Source organism: Callospermophilus lateralis, chromosome X (genome assembly GCF_048772815.1).
Source record: "Callospermophilus lateralis isolate mCalLat2 chromosome X, mCalLat2.hap1, whole genome shotgun sequence".
In the NCBI taxonomy this organism is placed as follows: Eukaryota; Metazoa; Chordata; class Mammalia; order Rodentia; family Sciuridae; genus Callospermophilus; species Callospermophilus lateralis.
Window position 1 is genome coordinate 26312813 of NC_135325.1, and position 18504 is coordinate 26331316.

Consider the following 18504-nt stretch of genomic DNA (forward strand, 5'->3'; position numbering starts at 1 on the left):
CTTGGGTATCTGATCCTGCTTTCTCTTGCCCATAGTTGATTGTTTCTTCAACTGTTTTATAGTTTGAATTGTGAACTCATCGTAAGTGTGACTTTATGTGTAGCAATTCTATGAGACCCTAAGTGATAGGATGTCCTTCTGTGAAGTTTTGTTTTGTTTCTCACAAGATCTCCAAGGGATTTGTTATCACTTTTATGACAATTTCTTAGCTTGTGGCTTCCTAGACCACACAAATAAAATATATTCAATCCCAAACCCTCGTAAGATATAGGTCAAAATTTTCTCAAGAGATCCTTTTTTTTCATACAGAGCCTAGGAGAAGACAGACAATCCCCTCTGGGTCAATGAGAGAATTTTCTTCTCATCTACCCTCACATGGAAGCTTCCAACTTTCTAGAATATGTCTCAGGCGGTCATATCCTCATTCACAAGCTCACCGCCCTAGTTTTCAGTACCCTTTTCATTCACAGCCCCTGTCAATTTCCTGTGCGCTCATCTATTCATTCAAATAAGTATTTGTTTATTTCTAGATAACTGTGGAAATGGGTTTTCAGGTTATCTTGATCACAGTATTACCACAACTAGAAGCCAAAATTTATTTATATAAGCAAATATGAAATCCACCAGTTGCCGAGATCCCTGACTGTGATACTGATATTTTTTTCCTTAAGTATCTCTGAGAGATAAATATACTGGTTTACATTTCTTGCACGTATTTTTAAATATTATAAGGGCTAGTCACTGCCCAAAGTTTCATCATATTTTGTGTTCAGACTCCTGACAGAATATTTGACCTGCTAGATAGAATTGCTTCTTCTTAATCAGATTAGGACTCGGCCATAGTGCCTCTTCTCTTGGGCTTTACCTAAAAATTCTGTGGCCTTTATAGGTTAGTACTACTATTAAGTCATTAACCAGAGAGATAGTGCTGAGTATGAAGGGGGGGAAAAGCACAGACTCTGGAATCAAGAAGACATGGCTATTATTTTACAGCTGAGTATCTTTGGGCAAGTAGTTCTATCTGAGCCTTAATGTTTCCATCTGTAAACTGGGGTGATAATACCTAGTTTGAAGGTATATTAGTCAGGATTCTCCAGAAAGAAAGAACCAATAGGGGAGAGAGAGAGAGAGAGAGAGAGAGAGAGAGAGAGAGAGAGAGAGAGAGAGAATAGATAATAACTAGATAGATAATTGATAGATAGGTGACAGATTAGATGATGATGATGATCATGATGCTGAAGATTGATAAATCAATCAATAGACAGACAGATAGAGTGAGTAGATTATGGTTTATATGTGAATTGTCCCCAAAAGTTTAGAGGTGAAATAACTAGGTTCTGAGAACCTTAACCTAATCACTGAATTAATTCCCTGATGGTGATTAACTGAGTGCTAACTGAGACTGGTAGGGTGGGCTTAGAGGAGGTGGGTCCCTGGGGACATGACTCTGGGGTATATATTTTGTACCTGGAGAGCAGAACTCTCTCTCTGCTTCCCGGTGTCATGTCTTGAGCTGCTTTTCTCCTCCACTGGGCCCTTCCGCCATGATGTTCTGCCTCATCTTGGGCCCAGAGCAATGGAATCAGCCGTCTATGGACTGAGACCTCTGAAACCGTGAGCCCCAAAGAAACTTTTCCCCCTCTTTTTGTTCTTATCAGATCTTTTGGTCACAGCAGTGCAAAAGCTGACTAAAACAGATAGATGATAGAAAGATGATAGATAAATAGATAGATGATAGATAGATAGATAGAGGATTTAGTAGGGGAATTGGCTCACCTAATTACTGAGGCTGAGAAGCCCCACGCTAGGCCATCTGAATACTGGAGAACCAGGGAGGCTGGTAACGTGGTTCAGTTCAAATCCAAAGCTCTCAAAACCCAAGAAAGCGGATGGTATGACTCTCAATCCAAGGCCTCAGATCTGAGTGGGAGGTCTCTAGTGCAAATCTGAGAGTCCAAAAATGGGGGAACATGGAGTCCTGATTTCCAAGAGCAGGAAAAGACAGGGGCCCCAGTTCCAGGAGAGAAAGAGAATGAATTTGCCTTTCCTTTGCCATTTTGTTCTATCCAGACCCTTGCTGATTGAACGGCACATGCGCACATTGAGGATGGATCTTCCCCACTAAGGCCACCGACTTATGGGCCAGTCTCCTTCTGGCCACCCTCACAGACATACCCAGAAATCATGTTTTATCAGTTTTGTAGGGAACCCCTTAATTCAGTCATGTTGACACCTAAAACTAACTTATCACAAAATGGTTGAGGTTAAAATTGGAGATGAGGTTTATAAAGCACCCAGCACAAAATAGCTTTTTGAGTTATTATTTAATCTACCTTTGAGGATTTTTCGTTTAACCATAGTAGCATGGCCCCTTGGTATGTTCCACAATGGCTAAGGTGGTGTTCCTCCAATTTGAGTTCCTTTGTCTCTGTGGCCACCACCTATTTCATTTTCTTCACATTAACAAAATTTCCCCTTTTTATGTTTCTGGTCATTTAGGGAACAGTCGTGTTAACTTGAACTGCCTTATCTAAACTTTTGCACCCAATAAATGAGCTCTATTTCAGCTCTAAAGTGAATCATGGCTTTATCTACATCTTTGTAAATGGAATGATATAAGTAGGAAAGAGAAGGTCATTTGAAAATTTCTAATTGGAACATACATGATCCAGAGGATGTTAGAGCTGAAAGGGACCTTAGAAATCCCTAAGATGAGGAGTCAAAGGGCCAGCAAAAAAAAAAAAAAAATGCTGACCTGCCCAAGTTCACCCAACCACTCAATGACAAAGCCAAGATCAAAAGCCAGGCTTTCTGTAGGGCACAGTGGCACATGCCTGTAATCCCAGAAACTTGGGAGGCTAAAGCAAGAGGATATAAGTTGGAGGCCAGCCTCAACAATTTAGCGAGGCTTTAAGCAACTTAGTGAGACCCTGTCTCAAAATAAAAAACATTTTTAAAGGCCTGGGGATGTGGCTGAGCCCCTTTGGGTTCAATCTCAGTACCCATCCACCCACCCCCAAAAAAGCTAGGCTTTCTGATACCAAGAGCAGGACTACAACTGGAAAAATTTTCACGATTACACTACAGAAGTTGCAACGAACCTTCTGGTATAATCAATTTGTAATCTGGAAGCAAGCCAAATCATCATGGTTAATCATTTCCCTTCCACTTTGTTTCTGTGGCCCTGTAAACCTATCAATTGTAGCTTTCCAGGGAGCTTATGACTCAGCATACACAGCAGAGTTGAAAAACTGCTGGGTGAAATAACGAAGAGCCATCTTGCCATTATGTGACATTATGTGCCATGAATTCTAAGCCTGAATTGTACTCTTTTTCATTCTGGATTCCAATTAAAAGTGGCCCTACTTGTTCTCTAGGCCTTACTAGTTTTATGTGTTTTTAATATTTTCCCCACATGAGAAGCAAAAACATGTTTGCCCTTCATTCCTGAGCGGTTAATACCTCTCAGACACAGAAAGCTGGCAACCAATGAGGAAAGATTGTCTCCAGACACTACTTAAGGTGGTGACCACCCAGTTGAGTGATGGATGTCATTTGTCAACAAGAAACTAGGCTAGTGCCAGGCACGGTGGCGCACACCTGTAATCCCAGTGGCTCAGGAGGCTGAGGCAGGAGGATCATGAGTTCAAAGCCAGCCTCAGGAAAAGGGAGGCCCTAAGCAACTCAGGGAGACCCTATCTCTAATAAAATACAAAATAGCCTGGGGATGTGGTTCAGTGGCTGAGTACCCTTAGTTCAATCCCTGGTACCATGTCAAAAAAAGAAAGAAAGAAAGAACAAAGAAACTAGGCTAGGGTGGGGGCAGGGATACATTCAGTTGAGACCCATTACCTCCATGAAAAAATTTAAGTGTTGTGTCTTACCAACAGTGGATTGGGAATGTGGTGGATGTGGGCACAAGTGTATAGTCCCCCAAAGCTTAGCCAGGTGATTGAAACCTGTGTTCCAGAGTGTGGAAAGAGCATCCCTGTTGTAGAACATGGTGGCAGGAAAGTGGGAGGCCAGAATCCCTGGAATCTGGGTGGGCAGGGGTCAGGCACCAACACTGACACACCTTTCAGGCCTGGCCGGTCAGTTTGGTCCGGTCATTGGTTTGAGGTTATGTCTGGAAATCAGGTGGACCTTCTTCTAAAATAAAGAAATGTTTCTTCTTGAAAACTGGGAGCTGAAGTATGGGACCCTACAGTATTGGGCTGGGCCTGGCAGTTCACGGTCAGTGTCCTATAAAAATAGCTGCCCAATGCAGGTCTCTGATACAGAATTGCTCTGCCCTTGAACATTGAGCTTTGACAGCATCCATTAGTGTTTTGGGCCACAAGACTCAGTCGATTCATGACAACCCTCACTTGGGAGGTCATTCAGAGACAGTCCATGAAATTTTCATCCCCTTGCATAGTATAGAGTTGTCATTGATACACAGATGTGCAGCCAGAGACTGCATTTCCCAGCTGAATAGCCATGTGACTTGCTGAGAGCCATAGCTGAGTCAGGATGACTCATGGCATTTTTGCCAGAAGTAGTGGTTGAGAGGTGACGCCAGCGAGCCATTAAGATGATGACTTTTGAGTTCTCGCGGAGTTCCCGTTGAGTTCCGGTTGTGCTCTCTCGGGGATTCCTGGAGAGTTCATCTTGGTTGGTGAAGTTCCGGTTGGTGTGTGGTGTGTTCCTGGAGGAGCCGCATCTGTGGCGTTCGGGAGAGTTCCCGGGGAGCGTGTGTGGAGTGTGCTGGTGGAGTTCAGAAATAAAGTTTGTTCCTGCTTGAGTGGCTCGTGATTTGTGCCCAGCCAGACTGCGGCAGGGACTAGTTCTCTCATCTATTGAATGAGAGACTGAGGCATAAGCATGCATGCCTGCCTTCCCTGGGATCACTCTTTCCCTTTCTTTCTTTGTTTTTTGTTGTTGTTGTTCTTTGTTTTTTGCTTTTTTTTTTTTTCTTTTGGAACCAGGGATTGAACTCAGGGGCACTTAACCACTGAGCCACATCCCCATCCCTTTTTATGTTTTATTTGGAGACAGGGTCTTCCTGAGTTGCTTAGGGCCTTGCTAACTTGCTGAGGCTGCCTTTGAACTCAGGATCCTCCCGCCTCAGGCTCCTGAGTGCTGGGATTACAGGAATGTGCTACCACGCCCAGCTTCCCTTTCCTTTAAACTGAAAACTGAAGACAGAGACCTAGAACAGTGGTTCTCCGTGTGGGCCCTGGATCTGCAGTGTGTGCAACATCTGGAAGCTCATTAGAAATGCACATTCTTAAGTCCACCCTGGCTTACTAAATCAGACACATTGGAGATGGGGCCCTGCAATCTGTTTTAACAAGCCTTCCAGGGAATTCCCATGCTCCCTAAAGTTTGAGAATCACTGTTGTTAGGCGATGGTAGGACCATAAAATGGAAGAACCCAGGGTTCCTGAATCACCACACGGAGGACAGCCACCTACCAGAAAGAGTTGCACAGAGTACTCTACGAACTGGAAAGAAATCATTAATCCAACCTTAATTTTAATGGAGGGTTCATTTTTTATATTAGCTAGTGTTACACTAATATCTTGGAAGGACCAACTTTATACCAAACACAATCAGAATGAGGAGGGAAGACAGTCTAATATTACTAGATCCCTAACACTTTAAAGGGGATACGTAAGTGTCTTCACACATCTACAGTTGTAGGTGTACCCCCCCATGTCATGATCCCATGTCAGCAATAGGAGTACAGATCAGGGTCTTTAGAGATAAGGGTCTAGAGATCACAAGCAGCGATGGATCATCTACTCAAACCTGCAGGCCTCAAGGATCAGCAGGAAGAACAAGAGCTGTGGCTGATGCCAAGGGACTGGGTGTCTTGAGCCAGTCTCACGCAGATGGTTTTTACAGGAAAGAAGACAGACACCATGGACTACCTGCCAATTAGCTGAGTATCTAACTATATAAGCACTGTTCCAGGACAAGATTCAAGAATTTTCCAGTGTCCGTGAATCTACACATACCTGGGTGTGAGCAGCTACTATCCTGCTACTGACCTGGCTAGATTAGCTTTATAGGATCTGCAAGGATGTGGGATCTGGTAGGAAGAATTCCAAGAAGACTCCCCAGCTCCCAATGACTCTTACTCTTGTGTGATCCTCTGTCCTTCAAGTGTAATCAGAAACTGTGAATATGTCTTTAAAAATCCACCCCCACCCCATAATTATGGTACATGATTTGGCAAAAGGGAAATCATCCTGGGTGGACTTGACCAAATCCAGTGACTTCTTTAAAAGTCTAGAGTCTTCTCTGGCTGGTGACAGAAAAGAGACAGAGTGACATGCTCCGGGTGGCTTAGAAGAGAAAAAGTACCCATGTGGACTGTCTACAGAGGCCATATGATGGGGAGCTTCGGGTGGCCTCTGGAAGCTGAGAGAAGTCCTCAACCAATAGCTTGTAAGGAAACAGAGCCCCAGGGCTGGGGCTGTGACTCGGTGGTAGAGCCCTGCCTAGCATGTGCAAGGCCCTGAGTTCCAACCTCAGCACCACCAAAAGACAAAAGAAAAAACAGAGCCCCAGTCCCACATCCCCAAGCAACTAAATCCTGCCAACCCCCAGGAGCTTGGAAGAGGATCCCAAGCCACAGATGAGAACCAAGCCCCAGCCAATACCTTGATGCAAGCCCGGTGAGACCTGGAGCAGAAAACCCAGGTCCACAAATCCAGGACTACAAATCCACAGAACCGTGAGATACAGTCACACATCACTTCACAACGGGGACACCTTCTGAGAAATGCATCATTAGGCAATTTCATCATTGTGCGAACATCATAGAGTATCCTTCAACAAATTAAAGATGGCTACCATGTCACTAGGTGATATGATTTTATGGAACCACAGTCAAATATGCTATCATTGACCAAAATGTTGCTGCTAGGTAGCACATGACTGTAATAAATTTGAGGTATTTTAAGCTGCTAAGTTGGTGGCAGTTTGTTATGTAGCAATAGAAAACTAAAGTGTGGGAGTGTCGTGAGTCTGTCTGTGTAGCAAACACTGTCCGTGCTTGGCAAGAGCCCCCAGGCTCCCTCTGAGGGCTTCCATGTACCCTCCCCCATCTGCTGTATGCTTTTAGTTCAAACAGCCTACACCTGCGATTCTCTTTAGCCAGCTGGCCTGGGCTTCTAGAAGCTTATGCAGAGCTAGAGTTGCCTGGGAATTTATGCTCCCCTGAGGAGACACTTAGTCAAAGACCAACTGGTTTGAGAGTGTCAAACTCAGCCTCCCTACCTCAAGTTGGGATGGGCTCAGAAATATAAGTCACACACCAGAGCTCCTCTGCAGGATCAGGCTGAGGCTGAGAGTTGTCCAGAGATGTCCTCACCTGCTTCCCTCCCCTGCCCTTCCCTGTTTCCCCCACTTCCTCCCTGTTCCCCCCCTTAGGAGCCCATCCTTAATCCTTCATGGCTGAAGCCTTACCAGGTTCTTCTCTTGTAGAACCTCATGTATGAGTCATTTTGTGTTGCCCTAACAAAATACTTGAAGCTGGATACTTAGAAAGAAAAGAGGTTTGCCCAGCGTGGTGGCGCACACCTGAAATCCCAGCAGCTCAGGAGGCGGAGGCAGGAGGATCGAAAGTTCAAAGCCAGCCTCAGCAACTTAGTGAGGCCTTCAGCAACTCAGTAAGACCCTGTCTCTAATAAAATATAAAAAGGGAGTTGTGCTCCATTTGTGTACAATGTGTCAAAATGCATTCTACTGTCATGAATAACTAATTAGAACATTTTTTTAAATGGGCTAACAAACTAAAAAAAAATGCTGGGAATATGTCTCAGTGGTTAAATGCCCCTGGGTTCAATCCCTGGTTAAAAAAAGAAGAAGAAGAAGAGGAGGAGGAGGAGGAGGAAGAAGAAGAGGTGGTTGTTTGTTTATTTAGCTCACAGTTGTGGAGGCTGAAAGCCAAATATTGGGTGACAGCATCTGTTTGACTTCTGGAAGGGTCTCTGACTGCATCACAGCATGTGTAGAGGGCTACACACATGAAGTGGCCTTGTTTGATAACAACCACTCTCGTAGAAACTAACCAGGAGCCCACAAGAACTACAGTGATTTCTTCCAAGAGTCCCATTCCCAATGACCTGATTACTTTTCTCTAAGAACCATGTCTTAAAGGTCCCATCACCTCTTAATGTTGTCACACTGGGGACCAGGCTTCCAACACATGAATTCTTGGGGGACAAATCACGTCCAAACCACAGCAACTCCAAACGCTCCATGTTCTAATACCATCACCTTGAGGGTTGGATTTGAACCCAGGAACTTGAGGAAGAGAAACAAACATTCACACCATAGCATGTAAACAAGCTCCAAATGTTCAAAGTTCATACCACCTCCCAACATCCCCACCTCTCTCAATTTCAGGCCAAAGTGGATGGGAACATTCACTGATCTCAATGCCAATGCCATTTGGCACGCACACATCACACACAACACACACAGAATGCATAGGACACACATAAAGGCACCACACACAGATACAATACACAAATGCACACAATACAAATGTGCAATGTGCATTAGTCAGCTTCTCGTCACTGTGACCGAGAGGCCTGACAAAAACAACTCAGAAGAGGAAACATGGATTGGGGCTCACAGTTTCAGAAGCTCAGTTTATGGTCGGTTGACTGGCTCCATTGCTTTGAGCCTGAGGTGATGGTAGAACATCATGGCACAAGGGTGTGACAGAGGAAAGCTACTCAGCTCATGGCAACCTGAGAGCAGGAGCAGCCAGAGACAAAACATAGAACCCCCAGGGACTTACTTCCTCCAGCCACATTCGACCCCCCGACAGTTACCTCCTAGGACAATAGTTCTTTCAAATTACTAATCCATCAAGTAGATCCATCCACTGACTAGGTTACAGATCTCGTAATCCGATCATTTCAGCCCTAAACACTCCTGCATCAACACAGGAGTTTTAGGGAAGCACCTCGTATCCAAACCATAACAGAATATATACAATACACAAATCACATAAACACAGCACACAAAATATAGACAATACATGATACACTACAGACAACACGCGTGACATTCAACTTGAAACCCACGAGTAACATATACCACACACACGACATGTGCAACCCACAAAACAGACAAAATGCATACACACAACAACACACATACCACATACACAAGTGCACACAGCCGCTTTTCTGCCAGTCCCTTGCCCACCTGGGCAGGAGGCAAAGTCTAAAAAGAGCGAGGCCCTGGTTGTGACCTCATCAGGGCATCTGGGCTGCTTTGAGCACCGTTCTGAAGACAGGGTTATTCTAGTTCATTGCCGCTGGCCCTTCTAACAGACTTTCTCTTTTCTTTCTTGTGTCTTGGTATTAATTAGCCCTGGGATTTAAATCTGACGCATCAGGCCAAAACAATTCTAAATGCTTTTGGAAAAACAAATTCCAAATTAGCTGTAGCTGAACGTGCATCTATTTGAAAGGCAGGCAATGTGAATACTGACCCTGTAGAAAAAAGAAGTGCAGCTGGGCAGGGTGGTACAGTGGGGGGGCAGTGGTGCACGCCTGTAATCCCAGCGGTTCAGGAGGCTGAGGCAGGAGGATCTTGAGTTCAAAGCCAGCCTCAGCAACAGAGAGATCCTAAGCAACTGAGTGAGACTCTGTCTCTAAATAAAATACAAAATAGGGCTGGAGATGGGACTCAGTGGTTGACTGCCCCTGGGTTCAATCCCTGGTACCCCCCAAAAAAGAAAATGGAAGTGAACGTCCCCAAGAAACGAAGGGCAGGATTGGAAAGATTTGGTGACTACCTGGTCCACAGCCCGGCCCTGGCAGGGTTGGGGGAGGAGGTTCTTGGGCTATAGGAGGGTGGGACACCAAAGAGAAGTTTGACATCTAGGTCACAGGTGAAGGGAGTGACAGTCCTTCTGTGTTCCTCTCCATGGCCTTGTCGTCTTTGAAACAGGCACTGTCAGGGAGTTCCCGGGATCCAGTCCTCCTAAAGCTACTGGATGCTAAACCCAACTTGAATGTCTCTCTGCTCCAACTGGTGACTTTCCTACACCCACCTTGGCCGCTTCTGAATGGTCCTAAAGGTGTAGGGCTGGGGTGGACCACTTGGGGACTGTGGAAAGCACTGAGGTGCCTAACACCTGGCACCAGTCTGACCATTTGGTGAAGTGCTGTTTCCCCCTCAGCAACATGTTATGTCCTTTAAATGCGGGGACTGGCTCCTTTGTGGTCAGAGACAGTGGCTTACAAATGTTTTCTGTGTGCACTTGCCTAAGTGGCTGTCTCAGCTGGAGTTTGGTCAGGGAAGCAGAGATACTCTGTACACCGAAAAGGAGGAGGAGTTGTCATGGATCACTGGAGGGAGCCACCTGGGCAGTCTAGGGAAGGCCACCATTCCTATGCCTGGTGGGGACCCTCAAGACATGGCCGGTGTCCAGGGAGGAAAAAGATGAGCTGGAGAAAGAGGGACCCAAAACACAGTGAACCTGTGAAAACACATTCAGGCATGCATCTGTGTCCCACCACCTCCAACCTCGAACACACAAATGCACCAACTAGATCATCACATTTCTATCTACTCAGTGAACCCCACTCACAGTTGTTCCCGACAGTAATTAAGTTGGGTTACCAGTGTATCGGTCAGCTATTGCTGTGTAACAATCTCAAGATCATCACAGCACCTGCCAATGCGTTTGTGGATTGGCTCCACAAGTTTCTCATACTCCTCCTGGGACCAGTGCAAGCTGGGACACCTTCTTCTCATGGTGAGAGCAGAAACAAAAGAGAACCTGCAGGAACTCATGAAGCATCTTAAGGTCTAGGCTGTGAATCAGAACACTGTCACATCTACCCTGTTCCATTGGCCAAGAAAGTCACATGGCCAAGGCCACAATCAAGGGATAGAAATGTGCACCCCACCCATGATGAAACTACAGCAAGGATGTGAATGTAGGGAAGAATTGGGGTCAGTGAGTCCAATCCACCACAAGGGGAAATTCTCTCCATCTGGATATAACTCCCCTGCCCATCCATCACCGACCCAAGGGAGGGCTCATTCCTCTTGTACCTCTCATTCTTTGACTCTGACTTTTCAGCTCATCATCTTGGGTTATTCCTGTCTCGCTTTTACCTATATCCTTCCATCTTCCTCTCTTTCAAATTGTGACTGGTAATCACAGGAGGAAAAAATAGCTTTTTTTTTTTTTTTTGGTCATTCCATATATGAGGCAAAACTATGTTATAACCACCTGAAATTCTGGAACAGATACAATTGAACTAAGGAAAGGAAAAGCTATTAGTTTTGAAGTGAAATTAGATAAAATAAAGAGTCAAAGTCATCAATCTCTAACAGCCCTTGAAATTGTCTAGAAATGTCATCCATAATCACTGCCGAGTCTCCATGTGCCTCCTCAGACTAGCTCATTTAATGTTACTATTTGGCAATTGTTTCTAAGGACTATAATTTCTTCTTATCAGTTTCTTTCTTGGGGTGTTTTTGAGGAGGACTGTTAAACCACAGAAGGCACTTAGCTGAGCGACAGGCACCCAGCAAGTTCTCACCACTACTAGTCACTGTTAGTCACAGTCACAATCTTTGGTACAAAGGCATGGTGCTGTGCATAGATAGTTACTGCTGTGTAACAAAAGACCCCAAAATATACTGGCAAAAAAAAATCACCAGTCATTGTGTTAAGTTCATGGATTCTGTGGGTCAGGAATGGACAAGGTGTGACAGGGGTGGCTTGTCTCTGCTCCATGATGTCCGAGGCTTTGGCTGGGAAGACTCAATGGAAAGGAATGACTTCAGTGACTATGAACTCACAGAGTGCCCCCAACCTCCTTCAGTGTTCCCAGGGCCTCTCCCCATGGCCTCTTCAGCTTGGTGGCCTCCGGCTACCAGATGGCTCAGACCTCCAAGAATGAGTTTATTCCAACAAATAAGATAAAAGCTGCATAGCCTTTTGAGGACAGTCTCTGAAGTCACATTATGTCCCTTCTGCCATCTTCTATGAGCCAAAGCAGTTACAAGCCCAGTAGGACACAAAGGGAGGGGGACATAGGGCCTACCTCTCCATGAGAGAGATGTGAAAAAAATTTCTGCCACATCTTAAAGTCACCACTTAGCTATTTCTGGTACATCGACAGTTGAATAGGCTTTTGTGGTTTAATCAGGAACCTCAAGATTTTTCTTAGCAGGGTTTCTATGGGAACTATGTGTTGGGGTCCAGATAACACACTTTCCAGTTCACTTTGGAATACAACTCGTTCATCGGGGGGACTCTTGAATTCACATTCCAGACCCGCAAAATGTTTAACAGTGAACACGGCTCCCAATATTACCTATTAAGTAGCAATGTGTCTAGAGCACTTCCCACGACCCAGACGTAGGCTACTTACTCTGGGTAGATTTGATCCTCTTGACAACCCTATAGATACTATGGTCATTTCCATTTTGCTGATGGGGAAAGTAAGACTTGGAGAAGACAAATGATAAACCATCTAGGTACACAGCTTTTTTTTTTTTTTTTTGCAGGGGAGTGGTGCTGGGGATTGAACCCATGACCTTGTGCATGCGAAGCAAGCACTCTACCAACTGAGCTATTTCCCCAGCCCTTTGACACAGATTTTGAAACCCGGTTTCTCTAATCCCCAAACCCATGCTTAATCACCACAGCGCTTCGACGCCATGAATACATTGAAGGGACTGCCCTCCTGGCTGGGTGGCACTGGCTGACACCATCCCTTCATGTGGCCACAGCTCATTTGCACCCTCTAGCATCCCTGCCTGGCCTGAGTTCCCAGCCTTCTGTGTCCCAGCAGCCCCATCCTTCCTAAACCAGAGCAAACCAAGCCACACTCAGCTTTTTGTCCCCAGGCATGGATGGGGAATGAAGGGATGTTTTTGTCCCCAGCTATACAATGCCATTTGTGCGGGGGCAGCTCTGGGGCGGTGCAGGGGGTAGGGGGGGAACAGCGAGGCAAACACAACCCCCATTCTCCAGGGCTGCACACACAGCGGGAGGCCAAGCTCAGGCCCCAACGGCCCTGGCCCCTGGGCTGCTGGAGACCGAAAAAAGGTTGCTGCTCTGGTGGGCTTTCCCTGAGGTTTCACAGTCAAGTGTCTGTGTCACCCGCCCCAGCCACCCTACCCGGACCCACTGTTTCCCCAACATCCCTCCTCCACCCCCGTCCTGCAGTTTGGGATGAGAAAAACCCCTTGTTTCGGATCTTTGCAATAACGATGAAAGCCTTTCTTTCCCCCTTTTTAAGAATTCATCTGTGCATTCCAGAGGGGGCATTTATCACCCCGTGCCCAGGCTGCAGACGTCTCCCTCCTTCAGATCCTCCTGCCGAGAAAGGCGGCCTTGTCAGACACATGAAACCAGCCCCTCTGGACATCTGGACAAGGCACAGCCCTTTGGCTGAGCACGAGACTGTCCTGAATGCCGCAGACAGTCAAAGTAGAGCCCTTGTTCCCCGTCCAAATGGCCCAAATAAATGGACGCAGCTGGGCACAGAGGGGGCGGTAGGCGTAGGGGGAGAGGGGAGCCAGGCCTTCTTGGCTGGCGCCCCAGGTATCTCCACGGGACAATCTGAAAGGCAAATTTGCTTGCAGAAGAGGCATCTGGAGCTGCCTTGGTAACACCCTTCTGCTAATAGAGTTAGGAAGGCTCAACTGGTAACTGGTAACTAACAGGTAACTGTTGCTTTTGACTTGCTTTTGTCTGAGAAAACCCCACTTTCTAGTGAAAGAACCTCTTTCTTGTGGGCAACCAATTCCACTAAAGGGTCTGAGCACCACCACCATCCACAAGACTGACCCAGCCCTGGCTGGCCAGCCAATCAGCGTACTCCACTACTCGGGCACAATCATTGGGCACTTGATGCTAGATTGGCCAATCAGAGACCTCCTTGAAACTTTTCTCCCAGAGATAAGACCTCTCTTTTCCCACCAGGATAGAATAAGCCCTGCAGCTGCCAGCCGCCATCTTGCTCACCATGTAGCCTGAGACTGTCTAAGAAATGAAGTAATCGAGCCCTAAAATTATCATTTGAACCCCTAGATCCACCTGAAGCTATATCTGAAGCTATTTGCTGGACATTTAAAGTCTCTGCAGCAATTCCACGTTTTGCTCTTGCTGATGTAAATTGAATTTCTGTTTTCTGTACAGACCCCAAAGACACTGACTCACAGTTTCTCCTTGGATAAATATAAAGTTGTCAACCTAGCATTTGAGGGGCTCCATGAAGTAGCCACAGCATAGACATCCCAGGTCCCCATGGGCAGCCAGGCCAGCCTTGTCCCTGCTCCACAAGGGTCAAATTCAACCCATCCCTCCAAGTGCAAGCACGCCCCCAACTAAATGGCTCTCAAAGGAAACGTAACTCCAGGATCTCTAACCAGCTGTGGTCCAGAGACACCCTGGGAGGAAACCATCACCCTCATGCTTTGTCCTGTGACCTGGGGAAAACTCTGCACTGATGGGAGCCGGCCAGCTGCCATGTCTGGGCACGAAGCTCCCAGCAAATCCCCTCAAACCTGCCCACACCCACATTCCCAAGTACCCTCGATGGAGGTGGCAATCCATGGGGATGTCCTAGGACTGCCAGGGACCCTCAGGAACACCCCGGGGGCACCGCTTTTCAGAAAAGAGCTGCACCTGACTTCTGGGTGCTGCTACCCAACTTCCCTGGCATGTTGCTCTGGACCTCCTTCCCCAGCCTCAAAACTCTCTGCCAACTCTCTAGCCCAGAGAACACAACTGTGTGTGTGTGTGTGCATGCGTGTGTGTGTGTGTGTGTGTGTGTTGAGTGTGCAGTACGTGTGTACTTGAGTATGGGAAAAAAACAGGCACAAATTCAACTACAATGGATACATTTTACTAGCTCTCTCTCCCTTCTGTGATCTTCCCGAAATCCCTTTGTAACTCACACCCCTCATCTCTCAGCTTCCTTCCTTAATGTGCGCACTTGACAAGAACATTGTTGACTGTCTACTTCTTGATTTTGTACCCAGGATTGAAACCAGGAGCACTTAACCACTGAGCCACATCCCCAGCTCTTTCTTATATTTTATTTAGAGACTTGGTCTCACTGAGTTGCTCACTGGCCTCAAATTTGAGATCCTCCTGCCTCAGCCTCCTGAGCCACTGGATTACAGGTTTGCACCACTGTGCCTGGTTTGAGTGTCTACTTGATGCTAGACTCTTGACCTGTAGTACTTCTTGGTAGGTTTCATCATCCCATTTTACAGATAAGGAAGCTGAGGCTCAGAAGGATTAAGTACACTGTCCCAAAGCACATTGAAGAGTTGAGGTTTGAAACCAAGTCGGAAGAGACACCAGCACTCACCCCCTTCCCACTATACTCTACTGCCTCCAAAGTAGCCCCACATAGAAAAAGCTGCCCCTGGTGCAGGTGACTGCTCAGAAGCCTCTGAAAGCCTTTCCTTTCCCACCTGAATTATAAATGCTCAGCACAGAGACTCAGTCCTTTCTCTGTCCTTTAGCCCTGTCTTCCTCCAGTACTGACATTTTTCAGGTCCTCAATCGATGTCGATTAACTTGAACATCATAAGATGCACAGAGCTAAGCCACCTGGCCAAGAGAACAGCAAACCTTTTAAAAATGCCTAACTGAGGGACAGAGTATTTATCACCCTTAGCATATAAAGGTGTTTTAGTCAGATTTTTGTTGCTGTGACTAAAAGACCTGACAAAAACAACTGAAGAGGAGGAAAAGTTTATTTGACGGCTCATGGTTTCAGAGGTCTCCATCCATAGACAGACGGCTCCATTCCTTGGGGCTAGAGATGAGGCAGGACATCAGGCAGAAGAGTGTGGCAGAGGGAAGCAGCTCACATGGTCAGAAAGCAGAGAGACACTCCATTAGCCAGATACTAGTATGTACCCCAAAGGTATGTCCCCAATGCCCACCTCCTCCAGCCACACCCCACCTGCCTCCAGTGACCACTCAGTTCATCCCATCAGGGAGCAATTCTCTGATTGGGTTAAGGCTCTCACAACCCAATCACTTCTCCTCTGAACCTTCTGAGGTTTTGGGGGACACCTCACATCCACACCATAACAAAGGGGAATAATAATAGTATCTATTTCATAGTTATCTTGTCAGTCACATGCAAAAATAATGTAAAGAACATGGCACAGTACTGGTCTACAGTAAGTGCTCGATAAATATTAGAGAATATCATTGTTTGTTATTAACCCCAGGCCAAGCTTAAGCTTTTTAAGTCCCTTTACTCCAAGACAGTTCTGTCAACTGCTGCATGCAGTGTGGAAACCAACTAAGACAGATCTACACAACCCGGTGACTATCTCCCAGGCTCTCGTGGCAGGATTTGAGCTGTTTTTAAGGTCTCATAAATGCCCTGCTCTACTGAGACTCTCAGAGGACAGAGGGAGGGCAGCTGAGTGAGTCATTTTGTGTCTTATTTAGGAGCAGTCTTGCATGCTGGTGGAAAGGTCACTGTAATGCAGCCCACGTGACTGAGCCTGTGCCCAGTAAAAGTCTGAGCCCAGGCTCTGCCATTGAACCCGTTCTTGCTTCGTGCAGGTCACCAAGCACAGGCCTGCCACGTGTCTGAATGCCAAAATCATTTAATGATTTAAAAAGATCGAGATCAATGGCTTCAGCAACTTCTGGGAAGCGGTAACTCAGCGAGCTGTGGAAGGTTCTCAATTTGCTGTCTCCAGCCTGGCCCTGGGGCAGGATTTATGCTGAATGGGCTCCAGGAGGCAAATATATCCTGGGATCGGCCCTGTCCAATCACCCCGCCCAGGAAGTGCTGGCACACTGACATCACCCTCACAGCTGCCAAGGCCCCCTTGCTTTGAGGGGCACTCTCTCATTTCACATTAATTAGAAGGCCATTTTCCAAGCATTTCCATCCCATAATGAAGGGCTTTCTGCAGTGGCTCAGTGAAATATTAAAACATCTGACTCGGAATCTTAAAAAAAAAAAAAAAATTCTGCCTGCTCTGTGTGTATATAGTATAACCCTTCACATTCCATGGGGGAGAATAAGTTAAGAAATAGGACACCTTGTCCTAGAGGCACGCAGAGGAGGCGGGGTGGCTAGGGGGAAATGACTACACCACTGCCATCAAACATTAACCACTGTGCTGTCCTCCTCTCTCCACAGCTGCCTCTGATGGGGACATGGACGAGCGGGTGAGACGAATGGATAAGAAAGAAGGGAACACAGGACAGAAGATATCTTCTGTAGTCCTCTCCCATGTTGACCCTGGCCTGATCATGTGACTTGCTTTGCCCAATGGAGCATTATTAGCAAGAGTGACGTAGGCAGAGGCTGGATATGCACATGCATCTTGTTATCTTGGAACTCACTCTTGCAAAGTAGCCCCAGCTAGCCTTGTGGAGAGACCACGTGGAAGCCCACAGCCTTCCAGCCATCCCCACCAATGAATGGGTCACATAGGTGAATGAAGTGTCTCGGACATTCCAGTCCCATCCACCATTGGCTTCAGCCACTCAAGATACCTCAAGCAGGACCAGCAGAAGATCCACCCAGCTGAGCCCTAATCAACCCCCAGAATCATAAAAAAATTCTGTTATACCGCAATGTCGAATCAAAGCCCTCCATTATTCTCCAGTGGACCCAAGATCAAGATCACATTTCCTGGTGCCCTTCATGAAAGTTCTCCATATCCAATAACTTCTGCCCTTTCTCCTACCATCCTACTGAGCTAGGGTACGGTTTCTGCTAAACCATAGCATCTGAATTTCTCACACAGTAAATCATGACCCTGAAGGGTCTCACTCCCTCCTTGACATTTACGTGATAATGAACCAGGACTCCTAGGGTAAAAAAATATAAAATAATCTTTTTTCATTCCAACTGTGTGACAAAGGGTGTATCTGTAGATGGCACAGTGTGGATACTGAGAAATGAGGTTCAAATTAATAAAGACTAAATTTTACATCTATGCATACAATACAGTGATTAGATATAGAATTTCTTGGCTCATGCTATATCACAAACTAAGCTAAGTATCGAAATGCTGTTTTGCTGTTCGGAAGTCCTTGCTATAATGAATTAATAAGAATGCTGTGCAATCAACATATTAATTGTATGTAAATGGTGTTTTTTAAATGCTTTAAAACAATTTATTCCCCTGAGCATTTTAAATAGGCCCCCTGGAAAGTTATTTATGTAGTCATTTGCTTGGTGAACTTCTCTCTCCTATCGGCTTCCTTCTATTCACAAATGAACAAGAAGAAATCTTATCTTGCTGCCTGCTTCATCTTCCTTCCTGAGGATGAGGCCTGAGATCTGTCCCAGTGATTCTGAGATCTGATGACTTCCTCTTTTGTGTCCAAGGTCTCTGGTCCCATCTGTCAATCTCACATGGGGTCTGAGTTAGGTTAAAATATGGGTAACACCAAGTACAGTGGTGCACACCTGTAATCCCAGCAACTCAGGAGGCTGAGACAGGAGGATCCCGAATTCAAAG